The following is a 17607-nucleotide window of genomic DNA, read 5'->3' as shown; positions in this document are numbered from 1 at the left end:
GTTTTTTCCTTTTAGAAATAAAATTTTTATAATTTTATTTTCTAAGTAACCATTTTTGAAGTTTTACATGTATAGGGAACGAATGGCAAGATTTTAGGATCCTCATCAACAGTTAAATATATCTAGATTTCCAGAGATTAATATGAAAAATTGTGAATTACAGTAGTCTAAATCCATTATCTTCTAATGTTTTTCTGAAATACAATTTCAGCAGCTGTACCATGTCTCACTGTATAAATATGCCACTTACTAGTGCTATGAATCAGGAGATGGGTTGGTTCTTCTGTCCCTGTAGGGACTACTGAAGTATCTTCAGAGGCATTTTTTAGTTGCTATGACTAGGAGTGTCACTGTCTCAGGTGATACAGGCCAGAAATGTCAAAAATCCTAAAATGTGGGGCTGGAGGAAGGCTCAGAAGTCTAGAGCACCAGCTGCTCTTCCAGAGGACACACTTAGTTCCCAGCACCCATAGCCTTCAGTAATTCTAATTCAGAAGATCCAATACCCTCTTTTGGTCTCCAGGCACAAGGCATGTACATGGTGCCTAATCATACATGCAGATTGAATACCCAAACACATAGAAAAATCCTAGCCAGGTGGTGGTGGCACATGCCTTTAATCCCAGCACTCGGGAGCAGAGTGAGGCAGATCTCTGTGAGTTCGAGGCCAGCCTGGTTTACGGAGCGAGATCCAGGACAGGAACCAAAAAAACTACACAGAGAAACCCTGTCTCGAAAAACAAAAACAAAAACCAAAAACAACAACAACAACAAAAATTAATAAAAAAAATCCTAACATTCATAGGATGGCCCCTTACAACAAAGAGTTAACTAAGCCAACCCCTCCCATATGCCTCTAAAACAATTCTATCATTGAGAAACTTAGCTGACTGTTAAACTTTCAAGTTCATACCTTTTTCTACCTTTGAATTGATACCAAAGTAAGGGGTAACACTGTGTATTATGGTTATGGCCTATAGAACTAGTCACCTGGTTTTAAACTCTGGTCCTGATAAGTTACTAAGAAACACTAATTAGAAGGAAGTGTACTGATTCAGTAACTTAGTCTCCATGAATCAATTCCTTATCTGTAAAACTGGGGGCAAATAATAAAATCTGGATTAGTTAAGACAGATAAATAGAACTGTAATGTAAAATTTAAGAAACACAAATATAAAAACATTTCAATAGTTTCTATAAGAATACTGTATTTTAAAAATCAGTATAATCACAAGCTTACTACTGAAGTATGCAATCAAAATAGCATGTATCTCAAGATTCGGTTCCTGTCACTGAACCTAATATCCTTCAAACCCTTAGATACAATGATAAAATCAAAGGTAGGTCAATACTAGAATTTGGGACAAAAAAGAAAATATTACAGTGCCCCCAAAGCAAAAGGTATTTTCCTTAGGATTTATGTTTCTTTGATATACAGGTTTGTATGTACTTTGTCATGGTGTTATTTAGACAGAGTGGCCTCAAAATCTTCCTGCCTCACTACCTCAGACTTCTGTGTGCTAAGATTATAAGTACGCACTACTATATCCAGCTGGAGCTACAGCTTCTAGGCTCCATTTTTTCTTAAAATGTATATTATAATGTATGTAAGTTAGAAGCCCAACACCCACTTGACATTGGAATCAGTTCTTTCCATCTACATAATTGGCTAATTTGTACTTGAAAATATTCCACAAAGTATTGGCGCTACTTCTGGACGTCTTGGTAAATTTTGAAATAATGAATATAAGGACTAATGTTTTATAATCATAGAGATAATATGTCCTTCATAACTGAAACAAAGCTTTGTCTTACTTTATTGATTTAAATCCTTTAGAGAATTAAGCATGGTATAGGTACTTTTTTTGCAAGTGTTTTGGGGCATCCAACAGTGTTGGTTACTAGCTCTTCAGGTTCATTACTAGCCTAGAAGACATTCAAGATAACTATCATCATTATCATTAATAACATCTATGAATATGAACAAATCAACAGCATAGGGCAGCTTTAAGGCCTGTAAACAATACTGAAAGCAGAGAACCTCTTCATAATCAGTGCCCAAGGCACTTTCAAAAGTGTCTGACAACAGTTGATTGAGTTATAATCTTTTAAAACAAATACTGATCTTATTTTATGTTTATTAGTGTTTTGCCTATACTACATGCATGCTTGGTGCCCAAGGAGGTCAGAAGTGGGTGTCAGATCCCTTAGAACTGGAGTTATGGATGTTTGTGAGCCATCAAATGGGTGGTGGGATCCAAACAGTCCTCCGTAAGAGCAGCAAGTGCTCTTAGCCATTGAGCAAGCTCTCTTAAAAACAAAAATTCAAACAGTTATTTTAACTTGCTCAAAACAGACATAATTTTGATATGCATTGAATAAAGCCAAATAAATAAACATAACTGATCAATCTATACTTTAAGTGATTGCTATTAAACATACCTTAAATTAGGGCAATAATGCTAAGTTGTTTAAGAAATATGAAATAAATGTTAGGAGTGGGATTTTAAATCAGGCTGAGCTGACAAAATAAAGATGTGTGCCACAATTTTCCCAACATCCTTAAGGGATTTTTGCTGTGGAATGTTCTGTATGGCAAATGTGTTGCTGATTGGTCAATAAATAAAACACTGATTGGCCATTGGCTAGGCAGGAAGTATAGGCGGGACAAGGAGGAGAATAAAACTGGGAGTAGAAGGCTGAATCGGAGAGACACTGCCAGCCGCCACGATGACAAACAGCATGTGAAGATGCCAGTAAGCCACGAGCCATGTGGCAAGGTATAGATTAATGGAAATGGATTAATTTAAGCTGTAAGAACAGTTAGCAAGAAGCCTGCCACGGCCATACAGTTTGTAAGCAATATAAGTCTCTGTGTTTATTTGGTCGGGTCTGAGCAGTTGTGGGACTGGCAGGTAAGAGAGATTTGTCCTGACTGTGGGCCAGGCAGAAAAACTCTAGCTACAGATTTTTGTAAAAGATCAATGACATATAAACTCATCATTGAAGCGCAGTTTGTTTTACAGAGGCTCATATCACAGGCTGGTCTCTGGATCACCCCACAGCTAAGGATGTCCTTGAACTCCTGATCCTCTTGCCTCTACCTCCCAAGTGCTCAACTATCCTTGCAGTTTTGTTTGAAAGACCCCTGTATTACTACTGGTGGCCTTTGAGACACGTGAGAGTAAGAATTTTTCACAGAAACTTACTTGGCCTTTGACGTATTTACAGAATGTATTTCGTTATACAAATACTTTATAATGATTTGAGTCCAGAATCCTATGAATTTATAAACTCATCCCATTTAAAGATTCACTGGAAGGGGAAAAAATTTAATCTGGTATAATGTGAATTGAGCTGGTACCTAGTCCCAATCCCAGTAAGATTTGCTGTGCTATGTTAAAAATGTTCAAATTGTGTCCATACAGAAAACAAAACCACTAAAAATTCTTAGGAAGGTGAGAAACATAATTAGAGTTTTGGATAGAAAAACAATGGAAGCTAGTACAAGGGCCAGACACGAAGAGAGGGCCTGAACAAGCTGTGAGGTGCTGCCAACAAATGTTAGTCCCACTGTGCAAGGGAAAGAGTTAATGTTTAAAGAGGAGTTTACAATCAGTATGTTAGATACTTAAAAGATCCAAAGTTACAGATGTGTCAGGTAAAAGCTGAGAAAAATGGGATTTAGCAATTTGAATAATTTGAAGTACTCAGGTGTTTATCAGTAGACTCTGCATAATCCCCCCCACACTCCTAAAAAAAATCACTTTAAAAGCTACATTTATGCTAATTGGTGATGGCATACACCTTTAATCCTAGCACTTGGGAGGCAGAGGCAGACAGATCTCTTTGAGTTTGAGGTCAGCCTGGTCTACAGTGCAAGTTCCAGGACTGGCTCCAAAGCTACACAGAGAAAACTTGTTTCGGAAAACCAAAGAGGGGAAAAAAGAAAAAAATCAGATCTCTTCTTCCATCCTGTGAGTCCTGGGGACCAAACTCAGGTTGTCAGGCTGTCATTAGGCTTGGTTTAAAAAAAGCACCTTTACTTACTCTCCTTTACCGAAAATGCACTGAAACATTGACAGGTATTGAATTTTAAAAAATTAGTAGAGGACAAGAGTGTCCTTTATTTCACACAGCACCTAATCTGTGCATTATCCATAGTGTATTATTCTAATTACTTGAGAGCTGAGAAAAGAATCAACTAAATGGGACTGGGTTTAGAAGCAGCAGGAAGGAGACAACACAAGAATGGCCAATGCACTAGTAAGTTTAAATAAAGTTTCAGCATTGTCCATAAAACATAATTTAAAAGTCCTTGTAAATCTGTTTGCAGTTGCATTGAGAAAAGCCAGGAAGGCAAAACTGAGACTGGATTAAGATGCTTCAAATGGTGTTATAGGAGGACTTTGTTCCTGTTTATTATGGAGAGTAGAGTGTTCAAGAGAATGAGGGAAAATGGCTTGTGGACAGAAGACTTATGGGTATGCATGATTAGCAACACTTATCTCCTGGGTACTCAAAAGTATATTTAACAGAATTCATGTAACATGTTTTCACCTAAGTCTTAGCAAAGAATTTGAGATCCATATAAGCTCTTAACATTTACACTATAGTATAAAGTAACAATCAGACATCTGTAGTAATAGTTTCTCAAAGAAGTCAGGGACAAGAACATCATTATTTTTTAGTAGATAACCATGAGGATATGTTGAGTTTTAACATTTGAAATTGGATATCATCTGTACTGATGAACGACGCTGATTAACTACACGGGAACACCAGGATAAAGCCCTGGTGTGCTCTTTATAGTGTGTGTGAACTTCAAGGAACTGGTTCTCTCCTCTCATCATGTGGGTCCTAGGACAGAAGGGAGGTTGTTAGACCTTACCCTCTGGGGCATCTCACCAGCCCTGTTTTTCATAGTCAGCTTCTAGCTAGACTTTTCGTTATCACATAGCTTATATATGTGGTGATATATTGTTTGTAATCTAGGAAATAATGCTTGCCTGAAGATCAGAGGACAGAGCTAGCTACAGAGTTAGACATAGAGGTCAGGCAGCGGTGGCACACACCTTTAATCCTAAAACTTGGGAGGCAGAGGATCTCTGTCTGGATTTTTGTGAGTTCAAGGCCACACTAGGCTACATGAGATTAATCCAGTCTAAAAGAGAAACCGGGACAGGCAGTGGTGGCACACATCTTTAATTCCCCACTGGGAATCACAAACCTTTAATCTCAGGAAGTTGAGACAGGAAGTGATATGGCAGGGCAGAGAAAGGAATATAAGGCAGGAGGAGACAGGAACTCACTTCTTTCAGGCTGAGGAATTGGTGAGGTGAGAGGTAGTGGCTGTGGCTTGCTCTGCTTCTCTGATCTTTCAGCTTTCATCCTGATATCTGGCTCTGAGTTTTTATTAAGACCATCTGATTCGTGCAACATATGTTAATTTGATGTGCTAGTAAAAATTTTTTTCTTTAGTCTTGCCAATTCACTCCTTTCCCTGGTGCATAATTTTGTGCTTATTTTCTTCACTTTTGCTTTACTTTGCTTGAGCAATATGCTAAAATTCTAGTTTAAAAACAAGTGATATAAACAAGCTCCTCTTCAAAACAACTTTGAATTGCAACTAATGCTTCCCAGTCAATGTTTTCCAGTCTCTACCACAATAAATGAAGGGCTGCAGATCTGGCTCAGTTTTATACCCCTTGTGTCTCATTTTTGTCGTGAATCCTCTTTGTTGACTTAGAGATGGTAGTCCTAAACTTTTACTTCTACCAGAAATTCCTGGAAATAGCAATTTAAGACGTGTTTGTGTCACATAATTAGTCTGCATGTAACATCTGCTCATCAGATTTTAAATTTGAAGCTTCAAGTTCTTGCCTGAGCCCAATTACCTTTACAAATGGCAATTTTCTCCCAAACTGGCATTCTCATCTCTACTCCTGATGTTATTGACTCATTAGAGACATCTCGGTATAGTACGGTCGTGCCGCTTACAGTCCAGTCCACTTGGCTTCAGTTCTCTGCTGGACGTGCTCTTAGCTTACCTGGTCTGTCTGACTATGTGCCGCCCTACCCTTGCAAAGATGCCAGGCATACTTTCCGAGTTGCCTGCAGTCCAGGTGGCCAAGGTATGAGTGTCCCAGGTGACCGTCCGCTGACCCCGTCACCGACCTCAGTCCCGGCACTCGGGCGGCCGATGAGGGCCCCGGAGCTGTGCAGACGCTAACTCTTCCGCCTCCGGTTCCCCGACTGGGGCTGCTCCAGGTTTGGCGGGGTCGGCCCGCCGCGGCCAGAAGGTCAAGCTCACCTTGGGGCCGTCCACGGAAGGACCGCAATACCTTCCCGGGTCAGGGCAGGACAGAGAAGACGCCAGCCGCGTACTAAGCCTGCGGGCGGAGCCGCGCCGTCCCGGCAGGTCAGCGACTTCCGGATTTGCGCAGACGCCCGGAGCGCCCCTCCCCCGGCTGGCTGTTTCCCGGCGTGCTCTGCGGCGGAAGGGCCGAGTTGACAATAACAAACCCCGCGGCGGCCGCGACCCGGCCCTGCCAGCTCGGGCTGCCTCAGGTTCCGCTGCCTCAGGTCCCAGTGCCTCGGCCCGCGGACCCGGTCTCCGCGGGGAGCCAAGGGGCTCGAGCAGCGGCTGCGCCCGACCCCGCTCCCGCCGAACCTCTGGGCCGCGCCGGGCGCTTGGTGGCCGGCGCCGACGGTCGTGTTGGTTGGCGGCGCCGCTGGGGCGGTTGGTAGCCGCCGCCGAGGCCAGGGCGGCGGCAGAAGATGGTGCCGGGGGCCGCCGGCTGTGCTGCTGCCGCGGGCGGAGGAGGCGCTGTCGGGTGAGTGCCGCCCCTGCCCCCATCTGGCGGCGGGCTGGGCGCGGGCCGGTTGGCACCTGACGGGATTGTGGGAGCGGTCGTCGGCCCCGGCGCGCAGGGTCGCCGCGCCAGTCCTACGGGGACAGTAAGGCGCCGCTGCTGACAGGGTCGTGGGAGCGGCGGAGCGCCCGTGCCCACCGGAGGCCTGGAGCGCGGCCTCCGCCGCCTGCGCTCGGCGCAGCCGTGTGTCGGGCTCTGGAAACCCGAGAGGATTTGGACCGCGTCCGAACGGAGTGCACAGAAGGGAGGAACCTAGAGGTGATGCCTTTGTCCCGACCCCGGAGTGCGAGCATCGGTGTAAAGTTACTCCTCGGAATGACTCAGCCTCCACTCGCCCCACTGATGAATTTGGGGTAGGGGTGTATGCGGGTTCCAAAACTTGGTAAAAATGACAGCTTCCGAACCTAGTAGCGTTTGTAGTTTCTCTACAGACTGGTGGATGTGCTATGGTGACTGTTTATGATTTCGTAATTCTGTCCTTTCCGTCATGAGTCTTTAAAGTGTGATCATTCCATGAACTGGTATAGGCCTGGTGCCACGGAACACTCGTGCACTCACCCACTCATTGATAAAGTCTCTGTAAGACGTTCGGTTGGGTGGGAATGTTGTCAAGTCTGTTATAAGCGTTAAAATTTACCCATTTTGCTAACCATTTTCTGTAAAAGAACATTAGGCTAATGAGACTTATTTATCTGAGGGCTTGCAAAGCTAGCAGTTTAGAGGCAGCCTAAATAGACCGGGATATGTGCTTAATCAAATGTCATTACTGTATTTCAGTGAGTGATTTTTTTAAATTATTGTCTATAAATGGGCTGCTGTTATTGTGTGTGAGAATATCTTTTATTTTGTGTTATTACAAAATATGTCATGGATCGATGTTTGCCAGGTAAATTTTTGTCATGTATTTTTTTTAGCGTTTACAGCTGTTTTTAAAACTTTAGCCAGAACCTAGGGTTAGAATCTAGCTGCTGAATTCATCTCAGCATTCCAGGAGGCTGAGACAGGAGGATAGCTTTAGGCTATTTGGGTTACATAGTGTGTTTCAGTGGTTTTGGGAAACATAGTGAGACCAAGTCTTGAAAAAAGAAAAACAACAAAAATGGTATCTAGGTTGTAATGCCATGAGGCACATAATGTATTATTTGCATTGATTAATCTATTGGTGTAATTGGTTAGTGGACTTAGGCCACATTTTAAAAATAATTTTGTGGGGTTAGGGATTTAGCTCAGTGGTAGAGGGCCCTGGGTTCAGTCCTCAGCTCCGAAAAACAAACAAAACCTTTGTTTTGAATTAAATTGTGAGGTATTAGGTATTATAGGTCTGATTCTCTGTGTTGTTACTGGCAATCAGGGAAGACAATGAAGCACTCCTCTTTGCCCAGAGAAAGGAGGTTTTTTGGTACTCTGACAAACATCAGGGTTAGAATGCACAGCAGATTGACTTTATACATAAATCCATAAAAGCCAAAGGGCAAAAGATAGAAGAAATGGTCCCCCAGCCCCCTTTTTTGTTTGTTTGTTTCTGCTTTTGTTTTTGTTTCTTGCCTTGTTAATTCGCACTGCTAGGAATAAAACCCAGAGCCTCCAACATGTTCTGCAAAGTGCTACATCTCTCAACCATAACCCCTGTTCCCAGATGTACATCATAAATTTTCTTTTTAAAGGACAAGTAGATTCAGTTCTGTGTCAATAAATTAAAGGGCAAGTAGAAAGCTGGATGTGGTGGTGCACGCCTTTAATCCTAGCACACAGGAGGAAGAGGCAGGCAGATCTCTGAGTTCAAGGCCAGCATGGTCTACATAGTGAATTCTAGGCCAGGCAGGACTCCATAGTTAGACCCTGTCTCAAATAAAAATCAAAGGCTTTTTCAGTTAATCTCTAGCCCTATCTACATTTTCTTTTTTTTTTTTTTCTGAGACACCAGAGTTTCACAATGTAGCCTAGGCTGACTTGCAGCTTATTATGTAGCCTACACTATCTCTGACCTCAGAGCAGCAGTCCTGTGTCAGCCTCAAGCCACTACACCCTGCTGCACTTTCCTTTGTTATAATGACCTTTCCATGTCCATTATAGTTTTTATTGTATACTTGCTCCATTGAGACCATTGAACTAGCAACTAAGGAATAAAAGGAATGTAAGAAGATCATTTGAGGCAGGTTCTCAGTAGCCCAGGCTGCTATGGACTCACTGTGTAACTGAGACTGGTTTTGAACTCTAGTCTTTCTGCCTCCACCTCCTAAGTGCTAGGTTACAGGTGTATGCTATCATGCCCTGCTAAGAAATAGAAGAAATTTTTGGAAAGAATTGGATGTTCATAAAAATGATTGTCATTATTGGAAATTGACTTTTAGTCAAGTTTAGTTTAAGGAATTCAGAATTAGCATGGGAGGAGAGAAGTGATGTAGATAAGTCCCTTTGTCTTTAAGAAAACCCTAGACATCTCAGTTTTATAAGGTTTTGTTTGTTTTGGTGGGTTTTGTTTTGAGAAAGGATCTCACTCTAACCCATGCTGGCCTTGGATTCATTGTGTAGCTCAGATTGGCCTCCAGGTCTTGGTCCCTTTTGCTAGGACTGTCATACCTGATACACCTTGAAGTTGTGATAAGTTTTCAGAAGGAAAATAAGAACACAATGGAAGGTTATGTAGTGTGCGTTTGTCTACGTGTATTGGTTGGTAGGCTTGAAACTTTAGATAAGCTGTCTTTTACTGACCTGGGTAAAGCCCCAAGAGAAGTTAAGAAGCAATGGTTACTTGACATGGAATCCCAGGAGTGAGAGCCAGTAGTAGAAAGGGGTACTCCATAGATATTTAAGTTTTATAAATCATAGTTTAAAAATAAAAGAAAGTAGAGCATGTGGACCCTGCATGTGTAAAAGCAGAGAGTTGAGTGCCAATAGATCCAGCAAGTCTGGGGAACAGTTGGGCTCCAGTATATCCCTCAGATCAAACCGATGAAGTACACTTGTATCCAATGAACTAGAGTAATACATTTTGTAAGTGTGTATTTATCGGACCATTGGGCATTTTAAAGAAGGCAAAAATGACAATATCAATTGCTGAAAAAAGAGGTTAGAGAAGCAGACTTTGGAATGTTAGGTTGAACAATGATTTTCTTAGATAAAAATATAAAATTACTTAGCACATTTCTCTAGTCTTTCTGTTTTATGAACCCAGGAAACAATTTGCTTATAAAATTGGTCATTGTCCAGGGTCCTAAGAGCATTACTTGTCCTTTCACTCTTCTGTACAGTTAAGATCCTGGTGAGTTTGTACAAGTGTAGTAGAACTTGAATGCTCACAAACAGCCTTTTATGAGTAGTTTCAGCTTTCTCAGGTGTTTACTGAATGCCCTGAAGATTGTAGGATTAACAGTTTTATCCCCTATGATTTTGTTCTTTTGAATTCTCTTATATTATTGGTTTTGTAATTATGAAAATAACAGTGATCTATTTTCATATTGTTATTAATTTGAAACTGTCCACATTAGTTTTCCCTTCACTATCCATACACAAATATTGATCAGTAACTTTCCAGAATATATGTCAAGATAATAGTTCAGTACTATATTGTTATTTCCATGGCCTTTGTTGACTTTGATTGCAAATGTCATTTGAGCATGCTTTTTTGATTCTGCCCTGTGTTTATAGTCTTGGTAATGGAGTAAAGCTAATTCAGTATTATATAGGTAGTTTGGGTTTTATTTCATATTTTATATACACTGTAAAGTAAAATAATGCAACTAGAAAATATTCTCTGAAGTCATGGATTTTATATAGTTTTGATGAATTAGATAGGACACTAGAATGAGTAGTAAGTTAGTGTCCTGATGTGGAATGATTTCTGTATTAATGCATTCCAGGCAAGGTACACACTAATATGTATGGCTTGATGGTGGAAAGAAAGATCATTAGTTGATCTATGATCTTCACATGTACTGTGGCACATGCATTCACAAAATACAAAAACGTAGTCTTTAAGAATTTTTGGGTTGGAAATGTATCAGCAGTTAAGAGTACTTGCTCCTCTAGAAGACCTCAGTTCAGTCCCAGCACCCATATTGCCTGTAGCTCACCTATAACTTCCAGCTTTAGGGTAATTACAGCACCATCTTTTGATCTCTTTAAGTACCTGAACTTATGTTCACATACATAATGTGTGTGTGTGTGTGTGTGTGTGTGTGTGTGTGTGTGTGTGTGTGTGTGTAGAGAGAGAGAGAGAAAGAGAAGGAAGGAGATAGGCATTTTTAAGTATGTAGTCCTGGCTGGCCCAGAACTCCTCATTTTCATAAAACCAAATTAATTTGTATATACATGTGCCTTCTGTATGCTCAAGAAATAAATCTGAAGGATTTACTCCTGAATTCCATTTCTGGTTTAAAAGTATTTCTGTTCTGGTTTTGGTCAAGAGCTTTTCTGATGTTAACTCCATTTGACATTTATCTGAGCATGCTTGTGACAGAGAAGGCACACACTTAGCACTATGAACATTTATGAAAAAGGTTTTCTTTTGTAGAATGTGAAGAAGATGCCTGTCCTGTTCTTTTCCTCTTGGCAGATAGAGTGTTATATGGGGATGCATCCAGTTTGCAGAGAGAGGCTAACTAACACTCAGTTCTTGGTCTGGGTCACCTATATGTTCGTTGTGGTGGATGTTATTTTCATTGATGCAGTAACCAGTGAACACTAAATGTGGTAGAATTGCTAAGAATTGCAGTTTGCAGAATTAGAAACGAGACAGAATTATTTCAAATTGCTTTTCTTCATGAGGCCTTTAGTTTGCTTTCTTTGGTAACATCCAGATCTCGTGCTCTGTTAAATTTGACAGCAACTTGAAAGTATTTCTATTCCTAGCATTTAGTACCAGGCCTGGCTTGTTTAGATCACACACCCCACACCCCCAGTATTGGGAATCTAATGAGTGTGTTTAGTTTTGGAGATCAAAGTTTCTTCTTTGGGGTTTCTCACTTTCATTCCCCCAAAAAGAAAGCTAATTTTGAGGTTTTCGCATTTTAGAAAGTTGGTGGTAAGGCTAGACTGGTGGGCCTTGTCATCACAGTGATAATTTTTCAAGAGGAAATTTTGAATTACCCCAGTTGAAAAGTTGGCTGGACATTTAATAAGTTAATTTTGAGACAGGTTCTCACTATGTATCTCTGGCAGGCATGGAACTTGTTATGTAGACTAGGCTGGCCTTCAACTCAGAGATTTGAAGGAGCTGTCTGTCCTCAGTGATGGAATTACACCACCAGGCCTGACAAGGCAAGACAATTTTTTTCTGAGTTGATTTTTGGTTACTTTATATATAGACGTGGAAGTCAAGCAATACTCATATATTCTGTATAAATATAATGGGGTCATTTTTATTTTTTTAATTTTTATTATTTTAGATTATTTTATATGGCTTTGGATACCCTGGAAATGGAGTTGTGGAGAGTTAGGAGTTGCCATATAGATGGTGGGAATTGAACCTGGGCCCTCAGAAAGAACAAATTCTCTTAACCACTAAGCCATCTGTCCAGCTCTTTCCTCCATCATTTATAGTCAACTACAGATTCAAAGGATCTAAGGAGAAGCAAATTGTCCTCTTGTGGGTTTTTTTTTCTCCCACTTTAGTTCATCAGTATTACTTTATATAGCTAGAGTTCTGTATCCTGAGAAGAGAAAATAATTCTGTGGGTCACCTGGAGCCGGGGACAGTTTCCCAGAAATGATAATAGGACCATCATTAGGCTTTAAAGTTCAGATAAGCAGAGATTGGTGTAGGAAGGATTTTTAACTGTCCTAAAAATGTGTAAAATGTTATAATTTTCTTCAGGTATGGGATCCTTTGATAGTTCTGAAAGAAGGAAATGGGGTTAATTTTGAAGCTATTAATATTGAAGCTCAATACCCACCACTTTTAGTGATTTTTAATACACTCCTGGGCACTGTGAAAGATTCTAATGTACATTATTACCAACTCCCCTCTTTTTCAACTCCGTAAAAGATTATCATTTCAGTTTGTAGATTATAAACTCAAGTGTTGAAGTTATTGAGTCCCAGTGGAGTAGGTAAACTCTAAATGGAGATAAATCTTGTTCCAAACACTATCTTTCTGGGTTAATTATGTGTCAGAGTTGTCAAGTTCACATATGTGGTAGGGTTGCCAACTAAATAAAGGAAGTAAGTGGAATCATGTGGGTGCTTAGCGAGATATGCTTAGCTAGCATATGAAAGATATCTTCAGAGAAGGTAGGGGAAAATTGAGAAGCAGAATTTGATGCTAGCTGGTGGGAATATCAAAGGGGGATTGGAGTGGACTAGAAAGTTAAAAGAGAATTTGCAGACTCTAAAGGTTATGCCAGGGAAGATTAGGGGTTAGATTCTAAAGGAACACCAGGGAAATGATAGCTTTGTATACAATAAAGTGAGGGGAAAGATTTAAAGGAAAGACATCAAATTAAAATTTGGACTTGTTGGCAAAGTATTGGTATGTAGCTCAGCAGTTTATGTGGTTTTAGTTTGTTGTTTGTTTGCTTGTTTGTTTATTTTAGTCAGGGTCTCATGTAGCCCAGCTTAGCCTTAAACTCACTGTGTAGATGAGGATAGCCTTGAAGTTATGATCATCTTGCCTTCACCTTCCCAAGCGTTGTGATTACTAGGGTACTCATTACCACACCTGGCTTATAGCGATGTTGGGAAGTGAACCCAGAGCTTCCTCTGTGGGCATACTGAGCAAGCTCTTTATACCACCAGTCCCCTTTTGAGCCAGTCACACTGAGGCCCCAGCTTACTCCTCTGCCTTATCCCTGAATCCCAGTGCTAGGATTCCTGACATTCCTGACCATCCCTATTGGGTTGAATCCCCAAAACCAGGAAAGAAAAAAGAAAAAGAAATTTAGACATGTTTAACAGTAGGATTTGTAGTTGGGAATATTGTGCATTAACCAGTACTATTTCTGAGTTGGGGATAGGTCTGAATTTGTTACTAACATTAATTGATTGATGTTGTTTTCATATGTATGTGGAAGAGTTGGCATAATTCTACCACGTCTGTGAAGGTTATTTTTTAGCTCCTCAGAACTGCCTTGGGAAATAGATGTTTGTGTTCTCTCTCTCTCTCTCTCTCTCTCAAATGAAAGAAAATTGGTAGATGAAGCCAGTCAAGGTCACAGTGTAGGACAGGGCTTGAATATAGGATTTCTGACTCATCTGTGGTTATTCTTCTGTCTCCCTATAGATAACAATTAAAGGGATAAATATGAGTGACCATTTAGGGAAGCCAAGGTAGAACAGTGCTATAAACAGTCTACATAGTGAGTTCCAGGACAGCTAGAGCTACATAGAGACCCTGTCTCAAAAAACAAAACCCAGGAGTGATGGCATACACTTAATACCAATCCTTGGTAGAGTCAGGAGGATCAGAATTGAGATTGAGGTTATCCCGAGTTACAAGAGACTCTATCTAAAAACAAACAGATGAACTTTTTTGTTTTTTTTTTTTTGTTTTTGAGACAGTATTTCTCTGTGTAGCCCTGGCTGTTCTGGAATTTGCTCTGTGGACCAGGCTGGCCTTGAACTCAAAGATTCGCCTGCCTCTGCCTCCCAAATGCTAGGATCAGAGGTGTGCGCCACCATCACCCAGCCCAGACAAACAATTCTTAGTTTGTATATTTTTAGTACACATTGCAGATTGTCTTCTTAAGAGTTCCACCAACTTGTATTCCTGTCAGAAATGTGCCATTAGAAGCAGGTATGGTGAGTGGTACACACCACAGAGACAGGAGGAGCTTTCAAATCAGCCTCTGCTACCTAGGAAGTTTCAGGCTCCCTGGGCTACATGAAACTCTTTTTTTTTTTTTTTTTTTTTTTTTTTTGTCTCAGGACAGAAAAGGAAGAGAAGGGGAGGGGAAAAAGAAGGTTAGAAAGGAAAAAGGAAGAGGAAAAGAGCCATTGGGTGAACTGTTTGTAACCTTTTCAACATTTAATAAGTTATTCCCATCATTAGTGGCTTTCTGAATGCTAAAAATGGTGTCTTGTAGTTGTCTTAGTTCTCATTTCTTAGTTTAGTATGCACATCCAGAGTCTATTTTCCTTATGCCATTTTTCTTACTATTTTTGTTTTGAGATATGGTTTGGCCATACAGTTCAGGACATCCCCATACTCCAGGGTATTTAGGCTCCTGAGTGCTAGGGTCATACAGGTGCTACATCATCATAATGTTAACAGATTTTTTTCTTTGGTCCACCAGTTCACAAATAATGACACAGACTTATTATTAATTATTAAAGCTCAGCCTTAGCTTAAGTTTGTCCCACTAGCTCTTATAACTTAAATTAACCCATTTATTTTAATCTATGTTCTGTTGTATGGATCGGTTACCTCTGATCTGTCATATGTCTGACTTTTTAGAGTCCCCTTGGTCTCTCTCGAGAACACTAGATTCATCTATTTCCTCTCTCTCTTCCTAGAAGTCCCACCTATACCTCCTTCCTAGCTATTGGGCATTCAGCTTTTTTTTTTCTGTCTTAAAAGTACTTTTTTGTTTTGTTTTAATAGTTTTAAAATTTTTTTAAATTACCTTACAAAGTTGCCAGTTTTCTTGTGGCATTAAAAAAAATATATTTAGCTTTAGTTGACTCCCACCCCCTACTACCAGTCCCCTTCCTCTCCCATCTCCCTGGGGGACTCCCCCATTAAACCCTTCCACTCCTGGTATTCCCATTTCCACTTTCACATCCCATATGGTATATCACACCCTAAAGCCTTTATTGCCCTCCCTTGGGCTCCCTTCTGGTTTCCTGGCCCCATACACAATCTCCCCGCCATAAATAAATATAAGTAACATTTAGAAGCTGCGGTCTGCCTCTGAGAGAGATCATTCAGCCTTTGTCTTTCAGAGCCTGGGTTACCTCAATATAATCCTTTCCACTTCTATCCATTTCCCTGTAAATTTCACAATGTCTTTTTTGTTGTTTTATTTTTTTTTGAGACAGGGTCTGTATGTAGCTCTGGCTGTCCTGGAACTTTTAAGTAAGCACAGCTAGAAACCACTGAACACAGTCAACCTCTGTGGAAGGAAGGAAGAGGTTTTAATGCAAATGAAAGGTGGTTCGGATTAGTAGAGGGCAGTGCTGGCTGCAAAAGCTTTTGGGTTTTGTAGGGTTATTTGAGTGGGCAGCTCAGACACTGAAATGGACTCTGTTTGGGCATTCAGCTTTTTGTTTTTTGTTTTGTTTTTGAATACTCTTTTTTTTAAAAATAAAGATTTATTTATTATGTACAGTGTTCTGTCTGCACAACAGAAAAGGGCACCAGATTTTATTATGGATGGTTGTGAGCCACCATGTGGTTGCTGGGAATTGAACTCAGGACCTCTGGAAGAGCAACCAGTGCTCTTAACCTCTGAGCCATCTCTCCAGCCCAATAGTGAATAATCTTTATGAAATTTAAATTAGATCCTATTACCTGTTCTCTCTTTTGTAAAATGGCACTTGACAGGTTTTTTTTTCATTTTTATTTATTTGTTTATTTTTCTATTGTCAGCTTGATACAGTATAAATTCTTACATTTTTGGTTGTGAGCCTAGCCTTTAACGGCTGAGCCATCTCTCCAGCCCACAGTATAAATTCTTATCCTAATAGTGAAATGTTTCACTGAGGCTTGCCCAGTGATTGAGTAAAACTAAAACTTATTATAAGCCACAGTCATCCTAGGGCCCCCCCTGCTTTGTAGCCTCCCTGGTTCTGTGGGTTGCCGTCTGATTGTTCTTTGCTTTATATCTAGTATCCACTTATGAGTGAGTACATACCATGTTTGTCCTTCTGTGTTTGGGTTACCTCACTCAGGATGATATTTTCTAGTTCCATCCATTTGCCTGCAAATTTCATGCTGTCATTGTTTTTCTCTGCTGAGTAGTACTCCATTGTGTATATGTACCACGTTTTCTTAATCCATTCTTCAATTGACAGGCATCTAGGTTGTTTCTAGGTTCTGGCTATTACGAATAGTGCTGCTTTGAACATAGTTGAGCATGTATCTTTGTGGTATGATTGAGCATTCCTTGGGTATAGGGCATTCAGCTTTTTAATACACCAATCATAGCAATACATTCAAATATCCCACAACATCATAATACTACCATTTGAAAAAAATTCATCATTTCTCTCCTTCAATTGAAATTCTGTTATTGTGTATCTTTTATACTAGTAAGCATGACTGACGTGTTTCGATATTTCTCTACAGTGTTGTCTCAATAATGTACTGTTTTGTCTTATTGAACAGAAACTAATAGCAATACTTAGACAGGTGGTCAAAAAATAATAGGAGTGGGTAGTTGAGGCAATGAAGAGATGGCTCGGCAGTAAGAACACTTGTTAGATATCCAGAGGACCCAGGTTTGATTCTTAGCATCCACAAGGAGGTTCATAGCCATCTGTGATTCCATTTCCAGGGGATTCAACAGAGCTGCCTTATGCAGGCACTAGGCATGCATGTGATGCATTCACATACATGCAAGGAAAACACCTATACACATAAAATAAAAATAAATAAAAATAAAAAAATTGTGAGTAGGTATGGTGGTGCATACTTGAACTCCCAGAGCTCAGGCCAAGGCAAGAGTACTGAGAGTCTAGAGCCTCAGATAGAAAGTAGTAGGCAAGTAATTGTGTAATTCCTGTACATGTATAAAATTTTCCAGTTATAATTTTCTCAGCAATTCCTTCTAACAAGTATTTATAGACATTTAGA

The 17607-nt window shown here is 40.4% G+C and overlaps 1 protein-coding gene across 2 annotated transcripts in view; it reads left to right on the top strand.

Moving 5' to 3' along the window:
• Nucleotides 1-6907: 6907 nt before the first annotated feature.
• The window catches only part of Rb1cc1 (RB1 inducible coiled-coil 1), a 70237-nt gene continuing 59537 nt past the window's right edge, over nucleotides 6908-17607 (top strand). Inside the window, exon 1 of one of the 2 annotated variants that reach the window (XM_052715053.1) lies at nucleotides 6908-7133. The gene's annotated coding sequence lies outside the window, so the exon portion shown is untranslated. The remainder of the gene's footprint in view (nucleotides 7134-17607) is intronic. The other variant, XM_052715052.1, reaches the window with a different exon arrangement.

This window comes from Peromyscus californicus, unplaced genomic scaffold, assembly GCF_007827085.1.
Source record: "Peromyscus californicus insignis strain IS unplaced genomic scaffold, ASM782708v3 Scaffold_5__1_contigs__length_169319896, whole genome shotgun sequence".
NCBI lineage: Eukaryota > Metazoa > Chordata > Mammalia > Rodentia > Cricetidae > Peromyscus > Peromyscus californicus.
The sequence above is the reverse complement of the archived record's forward strand: the minus strand, read 5'-3'. Positions and strand labels throughout refer to the sequence as shown.